The sequence below is a fragment of the Thermobia domestica genome, unplaced genomic scaffold (genome assembly GCF_964235325.1).
Source record: "Thermobia domestica unplaced genomic scaffold, izTheDome1.hap1.1 HAP1_SCAFFOLD_371, whole genome shotgun sequence".
NCBI classification, from domain to species: Eukaryota; Metazoa; Arthropoda; class Insecta; order Zygentoma; family Lepismatidae; genus Thermobia; species Thermobia domestica.
In genome coordinates this window covers 47,501-65,000 of record NW_027656084.1, presented here as the reverse complement: position 1 = coordinate 65,000, position 17,500 = coordinate 47,501, and positions in this window count along the sequence as shown.

The following is a 17,500-nucleotide window of genomic DNA, read 5'->3' as shown; positions in this document are numbered from 1 at the left end:
CAATAGTTTACAGTTATGTGGTGATTTCTTTTTCTTAATTTGGTTGTTTACGCTCACACTTGTGTACTTTTCAGATGAGGTATATATATATATATATATATATATATATATATATATGTTCTTTTCAGAGCGCGACAAGTGTCTCATGTGGAATGTTCCATATGCTCATAATTGCCGACTTTTTTTTTCATTTGCTCATAATTGCCGACTTCACCTTTTCCCACTCGCTCACACTTGCCGATCTTTACTTCTTTTCACATACTTAAAAGTGTTAGTAAGGGGAACATGGGTCTCATGATAAGCACGGGCTCCTCTATATGACGGCAACTAAGCCATCCATCACCGACATGGTTTACCTTCTCGCTCCCGTTAAACTTAAGCGTGCACGCACTGGTTTAATTGACGGCAACTGCGCCCTCCATCACCGCCACAATTTACCGTATGCTTTCTTTTGTTGAATTTCATTAGTTTACACTTATGTGCTGATTTCTTAATTTGGTTGTTTTCGCTCACAGTTGTGTATTTTCCTGATGAGGTATATAGTGTCTTATGTGGAATGTTCCATATGCTCATAATTGCCGACTTTTTTGTTTTGCTCATAATTGCCGACTTTACCTTTTCCCACTCGCTCACACTTGCCGATCTTTATTTTTTTTTACACATACATAAAAGTGTTAGCAAGGGGAACATGGGTCTCATGATAAGCAGGGGCTCCTCTGTATGACGGCAACTAAAGCATCCATCACCGACAAAGTTTACCTTCTCGCTCCCGTTAAACTTAAGCGTGGACGGATTAGTTTACATGACGGTAACTGCGCCCTCCATCACCGCCATAATTTACCGTATGCTTTCTTTTCTTGATCTTCATTTGCTTTCAGTTATGTGCTGTTCTCTTTTTTTTTTTTTTTTTTTAATTTCCTTACTTTCGCTCACAGTTGTTGTGTAATTTCCAGACGATGTATATATATCCTCTTGAGAGTACAACAAGTGTCTTATCACACTTTTATGTTCTTTTTATTTATTTAATTCTCCCATTTGGAATATTCCATATGCTCATAATTGCTGTTTTTTTTTTTTTTTTTTCATTTGCTCATAATTGCCGACTTTACGTTTTCGCACTCGCTCGCACTTGCTGATCTTGACTTGTTTTCACATACATGAAAGTGTTAGCAAGTGGAACATGGGTCTCACGATAGACAGGGGTTTCTCTATATGACGGCAACTAAGCCATCCATCACCGACATGGTTTACCTTCTCGCTCCCGTTAAACTTAAGCGTGGACGGACTTGTTTACATGACGGTAACTGCGCCCTCCATCACCGCCACAATTTACTGTATGCTTTATTTTGTTGAACTTCATTAGGTTACACTTATGTGGTGATTTCGTTTTAAATTTGGTTGTTTTAGATCACAGTTGTGTGCTTTCTATCGACTCAAATTTCCAGACGATGTGTGTATCTTCTCGTGAGAGTACAACAAAGGTCTTATTTTCTTTTTAATTTTTACCACATATTTTTAAGTATGATAATGGTTTATTTATTTATTTATTTATTTATTTATTTTTGAACTTCACAGCCCTGTATTTCCATTTTGAATTTTTACCTACCTCGTCATTCATTTGCTGTGTTCTTCCCTTAGAAGTATTTAATTTTTATTAAATTATTTATTTATTTAATCTCGTTGAGAAAAATTCGTGTTCACAGAAAGAAATTATTCTTTCACTACCGAGGTGGCACACGCCAACACCGCGTTTTATCGGATTTCTGCCGTTCCTTCCCATATACTTTGCTGTTGCTATAGTGTGCACGAAGTCCCTTGAAATTTTAACCTATCTGCCACGATTATGCACCGGAGCAAAGAGATGCAATAAACCTATCTTTTCTTTCGGGGGGGGGGGGGGGAGTTGGGTTTGTGAGAAAAACCATGGATGAATTTTTATATATATTCCGTGTCACTGCGGTTAAATATATATTCTTTACATATTTCTTTACTTTGCCATGCTTTTCCTTACTTTTCAGTGCTTTGCCATGGTTTGGGTTGAAATTTCACTTTTGTAGTTAGAACAGTTTTGTTAAAAACGTGATTTGCAATAACAACAATTTCAAACATTAGCAAAAAGTAAAAATATTGGAATTTGCATTATTTCTGTATCAGCCACCTCGTGGCTAAGCCGTTAATATATGCGCTTCTGGCGTTAGGGATCCAAGTTTTATTCCGGCAAACAGCCTGGGTCGTTCGCCTCCCGTATTAAGCCAAATTTCAACTTTCTTGCACATATTTATTACTATTATTAGTATTATTATTAAAAATGAAATTAAATGAAATCTTCAAGATTTACGTCCCACAATTATGCTGGGATCAAGGTACACCTCATGTAGAAATTGCACTATTCTGGTTTGAATAGTTTCGTTAAAATAGTGGGAGAACGTAATTTACAAAAAAAAAAAAAAAAAAAAAAAAAAACATGACCACAAGTGTGAGCGAAATGTAAAAGTTTTCCAATTTACTTTCTTACTCTGTTATTGCTCACCCATTAGCACAGAATAGTATCTGGTTAAGTGACATTTATGTTGCTTTACTTCTTACCGCATTTTTTAAACCTTATAAATTGTGACGGCAAGTGTGAGCATTTTGACGGCACGTGTGAGCATTTTGACGGCAACTGTGAGCATGTTGACGGCAACTATGAGCCTTATCTGCGCAAATATGAGAGTACTAATATTATACATATTTCAATGCACAGTGTTTAGGTACAGGTAGGCTGGTAATGTCACTAATCTATCTTTCGTCAAGATAGTGGAAAAACAGAATCTGGGATGACCGTCATTCCGAATGTGAAGGAATAAACAACAGTGTTGTTGTTTGCTCTCTCCCTACATCATTGTTCATTAATTGAAGCTGGAATGGATATTAGTGATTTCTTTTCATTATTTCTATGTTTATCCCCCCCCCCCACACACACACACACTGCTCTAACGATTGTCTTATTTTTACGGTGCATGCCCACACATCTTCATTTCCAATAAACCTCGTTTTAGCCGGAAAATTTTCAACCCTCCGCTACATTTTGAACTGTAATAACTTTTTTAATTATTTATTATTATTATTATTATTATTATTATTATTATTATTTTTATCATTTTTGTAAATGTGAATATAAAAATTCCTAATAACCTACTGCGATATACTGTGTTTGCATATATTCCGTTTAGAAATATTACTATTCTAGTTTTATTGGTTTTTCTATTCGTAGTGGGAAGAAAATGATTTCAATTTCTCATCTATCCTTGCAGGTAGCGTTCAAAGCCCTTGACGGCCAGTGTGGTCTGTGCTTGCAGTAATATTTTCAACCTTCTGCACCAATTTGAAGTATATTTTCCTTCATAAAATTGGAGTTACTACAATTCTTTATATCAATTCCCGTGCACAGTATTTTCATACACTTTCTGTGCAAATTGCACTATTCTGGTTTGAATAATTTCCCAAAAATAGTGTAGAAACGTAATTTCAAACAAGCTTGACCACAAGGGTGAGCGAAATGTAATGGTATTCCAATTTACATTCTCACTCTCTTATAGTTCACCCATTGACGCAGAATAGTATATAGTTAAATAAATTTTATATTGTTTTCCTTTTTATCAATATTTTTCCTCGTCTCACCTTCCACCACAGTATCCACACATCTTTGCGGCAATCGAAACCTGTCTTCGCCGACAAAATTTTAACCCTCCGGTAAAAGAGAAACTGAATTTTCTCTGTTAGTAATTTGTATATACAAACTGTTTGTACGTTGTCGCATGTACTGTGTTTAAGTACGTCTTGTGTAGAACTTTCACTATTCTAGCTTCTACGGTCTCTTTACAATTGAGAAAGAACATGATTTTGTGTTCTCCTCTACACCTGCCGGCTGCGTTCGCAGTTTTCGACGGTCAGTGTGGCCTCTGTTTGCCGTCAAATGTTCAACCTTCTGTAACATTTTAAAGTTTTATATATATATGGCGATACAACAATTCTTTTTATGAACTTCCCTGTAAAGTATGTAGGTTCACGTCTTGCAGAAATTAAATTAATCGGGTACGAATAGTTTTCTTGCAATAGTACAAAAACTTAATTTGGAATAAAAATGACCACAAGTGTGAGCAAAATGTAAAATTCTTCTTATTTACTTTCTTACTCTATTATAGGTCGCCCATTGAAAGAGTAAACTATATGGTGAAATAAAATTTATGTTGTTTTTCTTTTTATCACTATTTTTCTTCTTTTCATTTTCCCTCACAATGTCCGCACATCTTGGCGGACAGCAAAGCCTGTCTTCGCGGACAAAATTTGCGGTGCTGCTTACAAAATGCCTACGTTTGAAAAGATATATCATGTCTCAATTGTACCTGTGAATTAACAACGATATGTTATTCGGTTCATCGACATTCACATTCCAACATATCTGTCATCAGTCACTTAGCTCATCCCTTAAGTACACGCATAAAAGAGGTCCTAATTTTCATGCTCGTTCACACGAATATTCAGTTTATTTCATATTACGGAATTCCATTGAACGCTCCTTTGTAAAAAAAAAAAAAAAAAAAAAAAAAAAAAAAAAAAAAAAACCTCCAGGTTTTGATTCCGCTGACAGCGTTCAATTTCAACTTTAGGCTGGATTTTGAGCTCTCATGGCGATAAGCGGTTAAAGTTTTCCATGGGAGATACGTGTTCAACTTTGGGCATATTGACGGCAACCATGAACCATTATGTTGCCACCTATGAGACTTAAGTCCGCAATTATGAACGAAAAGTCGGCAACTATGAGCGTTTTGACGGCAACTGTGAGCCCTGGGTCGGCAATTATGAACAAAAGTCGGCAACTATGAGCATCATGAAAGCGAGTGTGAGCACTTTGGAAGCACCTGTGAACATTCTGAAGTCAACTGTGAGTATTTTGAAGATAAGCATGAAAAATTATGTTTTCAATTGTGAGCCCTATATTCGCAAATATGAACGAAAAGTCGGCAACTATGAGCGTTTTGACGGCAACTGTGAGCCCTGGGTCGGCAATTATGAACAAAAGTCGGCAACTATGAGCATCGTGAAAGCGAGTGTGAGCACTTTGGAAGCACCTGTGAACATTCTGAAGCCAAATGCGAGTATTTTGAAGATAAACATGAAAAATTATGTTTTCAATTGTGAGCCCTATATTCGCAAATATGAACGAAAAGTCGGCAACTATGAGCATCATGAAAGCGAGTGTGAGCACTTTGGAAGCACCTGTGAACATTCTGAAGTCAACTGTGAGTATTTTGAAGATAAGCATGAAAAATTATGTTTTCAATTGTGAGCCCTATATTCGCAAATATGAACGAAAAGTCGGCAACTATGAGCGTTTTGACGGCAACTGTGAGCCATAGGTCGGCAATTATGAACAAATAGTCGGCAACTATGAGCACTTTATCGGTAAATGTGAGCATGCTGACGGCTTGAGTGAGGAATCTGACGGCAACTGTGAGCCTTTTGACAGCAACCATGAAACATTTAACTTACACTATCAACTGTATATTTCATATTATGAATGAAAGGTCGACAACTATGAGCCTTGTGAGAGCGAGTGTTAGCAATTTCAGGGTTAGTGTGAAAATTGTCAAGGCAACGGAGAGTATTTGGAAGGTAAACATAAACTACAATGTCGGCAACTTTGACCCCAATGTCCGCAATTATGAACGAAAAGTCGGCAACTATGAGCGTTTTGACGGCAAGTGTGAGCACCCTGAAAGTACGTGTGAACATTCTGAAGCCAACTGCTAGTATTTTCAAGATAAACATGAAAAATTATGTATTCAATTGTGAGCTCTATATCCGCAATTATGAACGAAAAGTCGACAACTATGAGCGTTTTGATGGCAACTGTGAGCCTTGGGTCGGCAATTATGAACAAAAAGTCGGCAACTATGAGCATCATGAAAGCGAGTGTGAGCACTTTGGAAGCACGTGTGAACATTGTGAAGCCAACTGCGAGTATTTTGAAGATAAGCATGAAAAATTATGTTTTCAACTATGAGCCCTATATCCGCAAATATGAACGAAAAGTCGGCAACTATGATCGTTTTGACGGCAAGTGTGAGGATTTTGACGGCTAGTGTGAACCTTCTCATGGTAACTGTGAGCTCTATGTCCGCAATTATGAACGAATTGTGGGCAACTATGAGCATTTTGACGGCTTGTGTGAGGATCCTCATGGCAACTTTGAGCATTTTGATCCGATGATTCCTTCCACCTACTTCGATAAAAAAAAAAAAAAAAATGTTTTCGTACATTCTCGGTAGAGATTTCTCTTCTCTAGTTTCACTAGTTTTCTTTCTGTTGAGAAGAAGAAAAAAGAAAAGAAAAAGAAAGAAAATGGAAAGAAAGAAAAAATGAAAGAAAAGAAAAAAAAAAGATATCAAATTATGTACTCTCACGGGCGGTGTTCACGTTAAGCGTGGGCTCTGTTTGCCGTCAAATTTTCAAATTTCTACAACAATTTAGAGTATCTTTTCTTGTAGAAAAGTGCAGATACAATAATTCCTTACACGTACTCGAACGCATAATATCCAGGTACACTTGTTGTAGAAATTGCACTTCTCAGTTTTGAATAGTTTCCTTATAGTAGTGCAAAAGCTTAGTTTCGAATAAAAATGACCTCAAGTGTGAGCGAAATATAAATTTACTCTAATTTACTTTCATGCTCTATTATTGTTCACCCATTGAAAGAGTAAAGTATATGATTAAATAAAATTTATGTTATTATTATTATTTTTTTTCGCTTATCACTATTTTTCTTCTTTCCACTTTTCCGCACAATGTCAACACATCTTCGTGCACAGCTACACCTCTCTTAGTCGAAAACTTTTCAAACCTTCGGTAAAAGACAAACAAAAGTTTAGTTTGGTTAGCTTGTGGCTTCGCCCACAAAGCCCCTCCTTTTGAAGGTATTTCGCCCTTGCACCTCTTATTCTCACAATTCTAGGGAATTTCAAGTTTACTTTACTATTTCAACTAATTAAAAGATAAGATTTTGGATCCCAAGAAAACGCCTATTTAAATAGCGTGGGGATTTCTTCATCCTCCTTTAGACCCCTTAAACATTAAAAATATTCACTTTTGGCAATTTTGCTGTAGCTTAGTCTGGAAAGCCTACAATTATGCTAAATTTCATCATTGCAATCCTACCACAATTAACCGAACATTTTGGCGTGCAGAAGACGTCCCATATAAATGACATGAGAAAGACTTTTCAATTCCCCATAAAACCACTCTAAAGTTGAAAATTTTTACTTTGTACTGATTTACTTAGGTAACGCTAATGAAAACGTACAAGAATACCGAATTTCTCGTTTGTGTTCCAATTACAAGTAACTAAACTTTGAGATTACAAGTCTAAATAAAGGCCCATTTAAATAACATGGGGAATTTCTTCATTTCCTCTTTAGACCTCTTAAAAGTTAAAAATATTCACTTTTGACAATTTTCCTGTTGGTTAGTCCCGACAATCTACAATCATGTCGAAATTAGTTATTGTAGCCCTACAGGAAGTGCCCAATAATTTTGGGATGTCAAAGGTGTTTCATAGAAATAACATGGGAAATTTTTTGAGTTCCGCATAAAACCACGCTAAACTTGGAAATATATATCCAACTAGGTAAGACTTAGGAAAACGTACAAGTATACGGAATTTCAAAGTTTTATTAAAAGTACCTAAAATTTCAGATTATAGGTCCGCAAAACCGTCCATTTAAATAACATGGGAAATATCTTCATCGCCCCTTTAGACCAACTAAACATTCGAAATATTCACTTTAGGAAATTTTCCTGTGACTTACTCCCGAAAGGCTACAGTTTCGTCAAATATGGCCATTATAACTCTACAGGAAGTGCCTCATAATTTGCGGGTGTGAAAGGCGTCGTATACGTAAAGCCTTCGTTGCTTTTTTTTTTTCTTACCACATTTAGTAATTTTATAAATTTTGAGGACATGTAAAAGAATTTTGACGGCAAGTGTGAGCAGTTTGACGGCTAGTGTTACAACGATAAAATACAATTCGCTGTAGCCTTGGTTCCTTATTTTCTTATAATACATACGAGCCACATCAAAATAACAATGTTTCCATTACGTGGTTTCTCTCCATTTATATATATATATATATATATATATATATGTATTATTTATCTGATTGCCTGCCAACTAGATATTGAAAACCTTATTATTTTATGACATATGAATATCTTTTTTTTTTGTATATTTGATAATTCTATATTTTTAACTAACTTCTTCTTCGAAATTAACCTATGTTAGTACATATAAAGAAATACTCATTGCCCAAGTACCGCTGTAGCGTGAACCATCTGACGGCAAGTGTGAGCCCATGTCCAAAATTATGAACGAAAAGTCGGCAACTATGAGCGTGTTCACGGCAACTGTGAGGCCTTGGCCGGCAATTATGAACAAAAAGTCGGCAACTATGAGCATCATGAGAACTAGTGTGAGCACTTTGAAAGCACGTGTGAACATTCTGAAGCAAACTGCGAGTATTTTCAAGATAAGCATGAAGAATTATGTTTTCAATTGTGAGCCCCATAACTGCAATTATCAACAAAAAGTCGGCAACTATGAACGAAAAGTCGGCAACTATGAGCAGCGTGAAAGCCAGTGTGAGCACCTTGAAAGCACATGTGAACTTTCTGGAGCAAACTGCGAGTATTTTCAAGATAAGCATGAAGAATTATGTTTTCAATTGTGAGCCCCATATCCGCAATTATGAACGAAAACTAGGCAACTATGAGCGTTTTGAATGCAACTGTGAGGCCTTGGTCGGCAATTATGAACGAATGGTCGGCAACTATGAGCACTTTTTTTTTTTTAATGTGAACATTCTGACGGCTTGCGTGAGGAATCTGACGGAAACTGTGAGGCTTTCGACAACAACCATGAACCATTTAACTTACACTATCAGCAGTATGTTAGATATTATGAATGAAAAGTCGGCAACTATGAGCATCGTGGAAACGAGTGTGAGCATTTTGAAAGTACGTGTGAAGATTCTGAAGGCAACTGTAAGTATTTTGAAGATGGGCACGAACGAATATGTAGGCAAATATGAGCCCTTTGTCCGCAATTATGAACGAAAAGTCGGCAACTATGAACGTTTTGACGGCAACTGTGAGGCCTTGGTCGGCAATTATGAACGAATAGTCGGCAACTATGAGCACTTTTTTTTTAATGTGAGAATTCTCACGTTTTGCGTGAGCATTGTGACAGAAACTGTGAGGCTTTTGACACCAACCGTGAACCATTTAAGTTACACTATCAGCAGTATGTTAGATATTATGAATGAAAAGTCGGCAACTATGAGCATCGTGGAAGCGAGTGTGAGCATTTTTAAAGTACGCGTGAACATTCTGAAGGCAGCTGTGTGTATTCTGAGGATGAGCATGAAACATTATGTAGGAAACTATGAGCCCTTTGTCCGCAATTATGAACAAAAAGTCGGCAACTATGAGCGTTTTGACGGCAACTGTGAGGCGTTGGTCGGCAATTATAAACATGTAGTCGGCAACTATGAGCGTTTTGACAGCAACTGTGAGGCCTTGGTCGGCAATTATGAACGAATGGTCGGCAACTATGAGCACATTTTTTTTTTCTAATGTGAGGATTATCACGGCTTGTCTGAAGAATCTGGCCGCAACTGTGAGACTTTTCACAGCAACTGTGAACCATTTAACTTACACTATCAGCATTATGAATGAAAAGTCGGCAACTAAGAGCATTGTGTAAGAGAGTGTGAGCATTTTGAAACTACGTGTGAACATTCTGAAGGCAACTGTGAGTATTTTTAGGATGAGCACGAATCAGTATGTGGGCAACTATGAGCCCTTTGTCCGCAATTATGAACGAAATGTCGGCAACTATGAGCGTTTTGACGGCAACTGTGAGGAGTTGGTCGGCAATTATGAGCAAATAGTCGGCAACTATGAGCACTTTTTTTTTTTTTGAATGTGAGCATTCTGACGGCTTGTGTCAAGAATCTGACCGCAACTATGAGACTTTTGACAGCAACCATCAACCATGTAACTTACACTATCAGCATTATGAATAAAAAGTCGGCAACTATGACCATCGTGGGAGCGAGTGTGAGCTTTTTGAAAGTACGTGTGAACATTCTGAAGGCAACTGTGAGTATTTTGAAGATAAGCACGAAACATTATGTAGGCAACTATGAGCCCTTTGTACGCAATTATGAACGAAAAGTCGGCAACTATGAGCGTTTTGACGGCAACTGTGAGGAGTTGGTCGGCAATTATGAGCAAATAGTCGGCAACTATGAGCACTTTTTTTTTTTGAATGTGAGCATTCTGACGGCTTGTGTCAAGAATCTGACCGCAACTATGAGACTTTTCACAGCAACTGTGAACCATTTAACTTACACTATCAGCATTATGAATGAAAAGTCGGCAACTAAGAGCATTGTGTAAGAGAGTGTGAGCATTTTGAAACTACGTGTGAACATTCTGAAGGCAACTGTGAGTATTTTTAGGATGAGCACGAATCAGTATGTGGGCAACTATGAGCCCTTTGTCCGCAATTATGAACGAAAAGTCGGCAACTATGAGCGTTTTGACGGCAACTGTGAGGCCTTGGTCGGCAATTATGAACGAATAGTCGGCAACTATGAGCACTTTTTTTTTAATGTGAGAATTCTTACGTTTTGCGTGAGCATTGTGACAGAAATTGTGAGGCTTCTGACACCAACCATGAACCACTTAAGTTACACAATCAGCAGTATGTTAGATATTATGAATGAAAAGTCGGCAACTATGAGCATCGTGGAAGCGAATGTGAGCATTTTGAAACTACGTGTGAACATTCTGAAGGCAACTATGAGTATTTTGAAAATGAGCTGGAACCATTAAGTAGGCAACTATGAGCCCTTTGTACGCAATTATGAAGGAAAAGTCGGCAACTATGAACGTTTTGACGGCAACTGTGAGGCCTTGGTCGGCAATTATGAACGAAAAGTCGGCAACTATGAGCGTTTTGACGGCAACTGTGAGGCTTTGGTCGGCAATTATGAACGAATAGTCGGCAACTATGAGCGTTTTGACGGCAACTGTGAGGCCTTGGTCGGCAATTATGAACGAATGGTCGGCAACTATGAGCGTTTTGACGGCAACTGTGAGGCCTTGGTCGGCAATTATGAACGAAAAGTCGCCAACTATGAGCGTTTTGATGGCAACTGTGAGGCCTTGGTCGGCAATTATGAACGAATGGTCGGCAACTATGAGCACTTTTTTTCTTAATGTGAGCATTCTGACGGCTTATGCAAATAATGTGACGGGAACTGTGAGCCTTTTGATAGCAACCATGATCCATTTAACTTACACTATCAGCAGTATGTTAGATATTATGAATGAAAAGTCGGCAACTATGAGCATCGTGGAAGCGAATGTGAGCATTTTGAAACTACGTGTGAACATTCTGAAGGCAACTATGAGTATTTTGAAGATGAGCTGGGACCATTAAGTAGGCAACTATGAGCCCTTTGTACGCAATTATGAACGAAAAGTCGGCAACTATGAGCGTTTTGACGGCAACAGTGAGAAGTTGGTCGGCAATTATGAGCAAATAGTCGGCAACTATGAGCCCTTTTTTTTTTTTTTTTTTGAATGTGAGCATTCTGACGGCTTGTGTCAAGAATCTGACCGCAACTATGAGACTTTTGACAGCAACCATCAACCATGTAACTTACACTATCAGCATTATGAATAAAAAGTCGGCAACTATGACCATCGTGGGAGCGAGTGTGAGCTTTTTGAAAGTACGTGTGAACATTCTGAAGGCAACTGTGAGTATTTTGAAGATAAGCACGAAACATTATGTAGGCAACTATGAGCCCTTTGTACGCAATTATGAACGAAAAGTCGGCAACTATGAGCGTTTTGACGGCAACTGTGAGGAGTTGGTCGGCAATTATGAGCAAATAGTCGGCAACTATGAGCACTTTTTTTTTTTTGAATGTGAGCATTCTGACGGCTTGTGTCAAGAATCTGACCGCAACTATGAGACTTTTGACAGCAACCATCAACCATTTAACTTACACTATCAGCAATATGTTAGATATTATGAATGAAAAGTCAGCAACTATGAGCATCATGGAAGCGAGTGTGCGCATTTTGAAATTACGTTTGAACATTCTGAAGGCAACTGTGAGTATTTTGAAGATGAGCACGAACCATTATGTAGGCAACTATGAGCCCTTTGTACGCAATTATGAACAAAAAGTCGGCAACTATGAGCGTTTTGACGGCAACTGTGAGGCCTTGGTCGGCAATTATGAACGAATGGTCGGCAACTATGAGCACTTTTTTTCTTAATGTGAGCATTCTGACGGCTTGTGCAAATAATGTGACGGGAACTGTGAGCCTTTTGATAGCAACCATGATCCATTTAACTTACACTATCAGCAGTATGTTAGATATTATGAATGAAAAGTCGGCAACTATGAGCATCGTGGAAGCGAATGTGAGCATTTTGAAACTACGTGTGAACATTCTGAAGGCAACTATGAGTATTTTGAAGATGAGCTGGAACCATTAAGTAGGCAACTGTGAGCCCTTTGTACGCAATTATGAAGGAAAAGTCGGCAACTATGAACGTTTTGACGGCAACTGTGAGGCCTTGGTCGGCAATTATGAACGAATAGTCGGCAACTATGAACGTTTTGACGGCAACTGTGAGGCTTTCGTCGGCAATTATGAACGAAAAGTCGGCAACTATGAGCGTTTTGACGGCAACTGTGAGGCTTTGGTCGGCAATTATGAACGAATAGTCGGCAACTATGAGCGTTTTGACGGCAACTGTGAGGCCTTGGTCGGCAATTATGAACGAATGGTCGGCAACTATGAGCGTTTTGACGGCAACTGTGAGGCCTTGGTCGGCAATTATGAACGAAAAGTCGCCAACTATGAGCGTTTTGATGGCAACTGTGAGGCCTTGGTCGGCAATTATGAACGAATGGTCGGCAACTATGAGCACTTTTTTTCTTAATGTGAGCATTCTGACGGCTTGTGCAAATAATGTGACGGGAACTGTGAGCCTTTTGATAGCAACCATGATCCATTTAACTTACACTATCAGCAGTATGTTAGATATTATGAATGAAAAGTCGGCAACTATGAGCATCGTGGAAGCGAATGTGAGCATTTTGAAACTACGTGTGAACATTCTGAAGGCAACTATGAGTATTTTGAAGATGAGCTGGAACCATTAATTAGGCAACTATGAGCCCTTTGTACGAAATTATGAAGGAAAAGTCGGCAACTATGAACGTTTTGACGGCAACTGTGAGGCCTTCGTCGGCAATTATGAACGAAAAATCGGCAACTATGAGCGTTTTGACGGCAACTGTGAGGCCTTGGTCGGCAACTATGAGCACTCTTTTTTTAAAATTTGAGCATTATGACGGCTTGTGTGAAAAATCTGACCGCAACTGTGAGACTTTTGACAGCAACCATGAACCATTTAACTTACATTATCAGTATTATGAATTAAAAGTCGGCAACTATGAGCATCGTGTAAGCGAGTGTGAGCATTTTGAAAGTACGTGTGAACATTCTGAAGGCAACTGTGATTATTTTGAAGATGAGCACGAACGAGTATGTGATTAACTATGAGCCCATTGTCCGCAATTATCAACGAAAAGTCGGCAACTATGAGCGTTTTGACGGCAACTGTGAGGCCTATGTCCGCAATTATGAACAAATAGTCGGCAACTATGAGCGCTTTGACGGCAAGTGTGAGCATTGTGACGCCTTTTGTGACGATTCTGACGGCAACTGTGAGCCATTAGTCGGGAACTATAAACTTTTATGTCGGGGACTATGAATGAAAAGTCGGCAACTATGAGCGTTTTGACGGCAACTGTGAGGCATTGGTCGGCAATTATGAGCGAGTAGTCGGCAACTATGAGCGTTTTGACGGCAACTGTGAGGCCTTAGTCGGCAATTATGAACGAATAGTCGGCAACTGTGAGGCCTTGGTCGGCAATTATGAACGAATGGTCGCCAACTATGAGCACTTTTTTTCTTAATGTGAGCATTCTGACGGCTTGTGCAAATAATGTGACGGCAACTGTGAGCCTTTTGATAGCAACCATGAACCATTTAACTTACACTATCAGGAGTATGTTAGATATTATGAATGAAAAGTCGGCAACTATGAGCATCGTGGAAGCGAATGTGAGCATTTTGAAACTACGTGTGAACATTCTGAAGGCAATTATGAGTATTTTGAAGATGAGCTGGAACCATTAAGTAGGCAACTATGAGCCCTTTGTACGCAATTATGAACGAAAAGTCGGCAACTATGAGCGTTTTGACGGCAACTGTGAGGCATTGGTCGGCAATTATGAACGAATAGTCGGCAACTATGAACGTTTCGACGGCAATTGTGAGGCCTTGGTCGGCAATTATGAACGAAAAGTCGGCAACTATGAGCGTTTTGACGGCAACTGTGAGGCCTTGGTCGGCAACTATGAGCACTTTTTTTTTAATGTGAGCATTATGACGGCTTTTGTGAAAAATCTGACCGCAACTGTGAAACTTTTGAGAGCAACCATGAACCCTTTAACTTACATTATCAGCATTATGAATTAAAAGTCGGCAACTATGAGCATCGTGTAAGCGAGTGTGAGCATTTTGAAATTACGTGTGAACAGTCTGAAGGCAACTGTGTTTATTTTGAAGATGAGCACGAACCAGTATGTGATTAACTATGAGCCCATTGTCCGGAATTATCAACGAAAATTCGGCAACTATGAGCGTTTTGACGGCAACTGTGAGGCCTATGTCCGCAATTATGAACACATAGTCGGCAACTATGAGCGCTTTGACGGCAAGTGTGAGCATTGTGACGCCTTTTGTGACGATTCTGACGGCAACTGTGAGCCATTAGTCGGGAACTATAAACTTTTATGTCGGGGACTATGAATGAAAAGTCGGCAACTATGAGCACTCTGACGGCAAGTGTGAGCAATTTGACGTCTACTGTGAGGATTCTGACGGCAACTGTGAGCTATTTGAGTGGAACTATTAAGCATTGTGTGTGCAACTTTGAACGCTCTGAGGGGTTTCCTGAACATGTTGACAGCATGTATGAACCACATTTCGGGAACAGTGGGCAATCTGACGGGAACTGTGAACATTGTTGTTGGCGACTTTTCACCCAGCATAACGTTAGAATATGACGGCAACCGTGGCTTCGTTTGCCGTCATTTTTGACATTCTGTGATTTTTCGTGACTGGTGTGCAATCGAGAGGAATCGCTACATTATAGGGATTAGGGTACAGAAGCAGCCCCGTTTACACTTTGTTAAGTCCTGGCTTGAAATTGTTCTATGAGGTTGTAATTAACATGAGTTTGACCTAATTCATGTTTTTGGATTGTTCTTTACATTAATTTTGTAACCCGAGCGCGAAAAGCAGCCCTTTTCGTAGAGAACTTTTTACCCAGCATAACCTTTGAGTATGGCGGCAACTGTGGCTTCGTTTGCCGTCATTTTTGAGATTCCGTGATTTTCGTGACTGGTGTCCGATCGAGAGGAATCTCATCACTATAGGAGGTATGGTAGTGGGCAATCCTGCTATATACTTAGGTTAGGTTAGGCTGGCTTATACTTTCAATTTGTTCCCAGAAGTTAGGAGAGTGTAAAAGTTGTTAAGTTTTGAGTGTCGTATTCTGTAACGGTTTATATATATACTGGATGTCAAATCACGTTTTCCCACCCTTGCGTGGGATGTATACGGCAACCGTGGCTGCATTCGCCGTCATGGTCAAAACGAGGCTGCGCAACGCCGGCAATTTCAAGACAGGTGTAGTATCGAGAGGAATCTCTACACTATAGGAGGTAGGGTAGTGAACAAGCCTTCTATATAAACATTCCCTTTAAATTGTTCACGGAGGTTGGAGAGACCGCTAATGGTATTGCTTTCTAAATGAGGCTTACTTTTTTCTCTCCGCGGCCTAGTCTGTCGAGAAATCTTGACTTCTGGCCACAGACAGAAAGCTAGTCTTCGCAGGAGGCGGAAATGGCTAAATTGGGAAGGGAAGCCACAGGCTGGTTGGTTTCTTTATGGGAGTCTAAACGCACTATCGCTGTTGATGTTGGTTAATTTTGAAGGCGGACTAATATCGGCGGATGGTAGTGTAGGCTCAAAAGGAATTTTATCAGCCGCAGGCAAGAACCCTGGGATGCTATTCACGGGCGTCCTAGCCGGTCAAGGTGTAGAGGAGGTTGCAAACCCTGTTGCTGCCTGGGAGGAATGCTTCATAGAAATGTGCGTCCATGGGCGGACCTATGAAAGGGCATGCAGTGCGGGTTTGCCAGCACGCCTAATGTTGTCCAAAGACTTCCTCGTATTTTGACAAAGAATGTCAGAAACCTTGGTCGGACGGCTGTTTCTAAGAGGGCACGTGGCGATGGGGAATGTGTGAGGTAGGCTCTCATACGGAAGTACCTGTCGTTTACGGGAAGGAGACAATCCTTCTTAACCCGAGGCCTAGCCTGTCGATCACGCCTTCGGGCAATTGACTTCTGGCCGATGCCGCTTTGTGCGGTTGCTGAATGCGAAGAATACTTGAACGGAAGCTACTGTCACACCCAGAGGACACGAGTAAGACTTATATCACTGGAGCAGGAGCCTAAATGTGCTTTTGTGGGTAGCCATACGGCCAGTTCTAACGTGTGCGAGGCCCCACGAGAGTAGGCTTATTCTGGTGGATGAGAAGTCTTTTAATATTTGCTCTGTCGGGTGAACGGAAGCCACAGTCATCCGTAGGACACGAGTAGACTTATTTCACTGGAGCAGGAGTCTAAATGTGCTTTTGTGGGCAACCTTACGGCCAGTTCTAACGGGAGCCAGGCCCCACAAGAGTAGGCTTATTCCGGTGGAGAAGGGCTTATTCCGGTGGAGAAGGAGTCTTTAAAATTTGCTGTGTCGGGTGAACGGCTATATTTGAACGGAAGCCACAGTCATCCGTAGGACACGAGTAGACTTATTTCACTGGAGCAGGAGTCTAAATGTGCTTTTGTGGGCAACCTTACGGCCAGTTCTAACGGGAGCCAGGCCCCACAAGAGTAGGCTTATTCCGGTGGAGAAGGAGTCTTTAAAATTTGCTGTGTCGGGTGAACGGCTATATTTGAACGGAAGCCACAGTCATCCGTAGGACACGAGTAGACTTATTTCACTGGAGCAGGAGTCTAAATGTGCTTTTGTGGGCAACCTTACGGCCAGTTCTAACGGGAGCCAGGCCCCACAAGAGTAGGCTTATTCCGGTGGAGAAGGAGTCTTTAAAATTTGCTGTGTCGGGTGAACGGCTATATTTGAACGGAAGCCATAGTCATCCGTAGGACACGAGTAGACTTATTTCACTGGAGCAGGAGTCTAAATGTGCTTTTGTGGGCAACCTTACGGCCAGTTC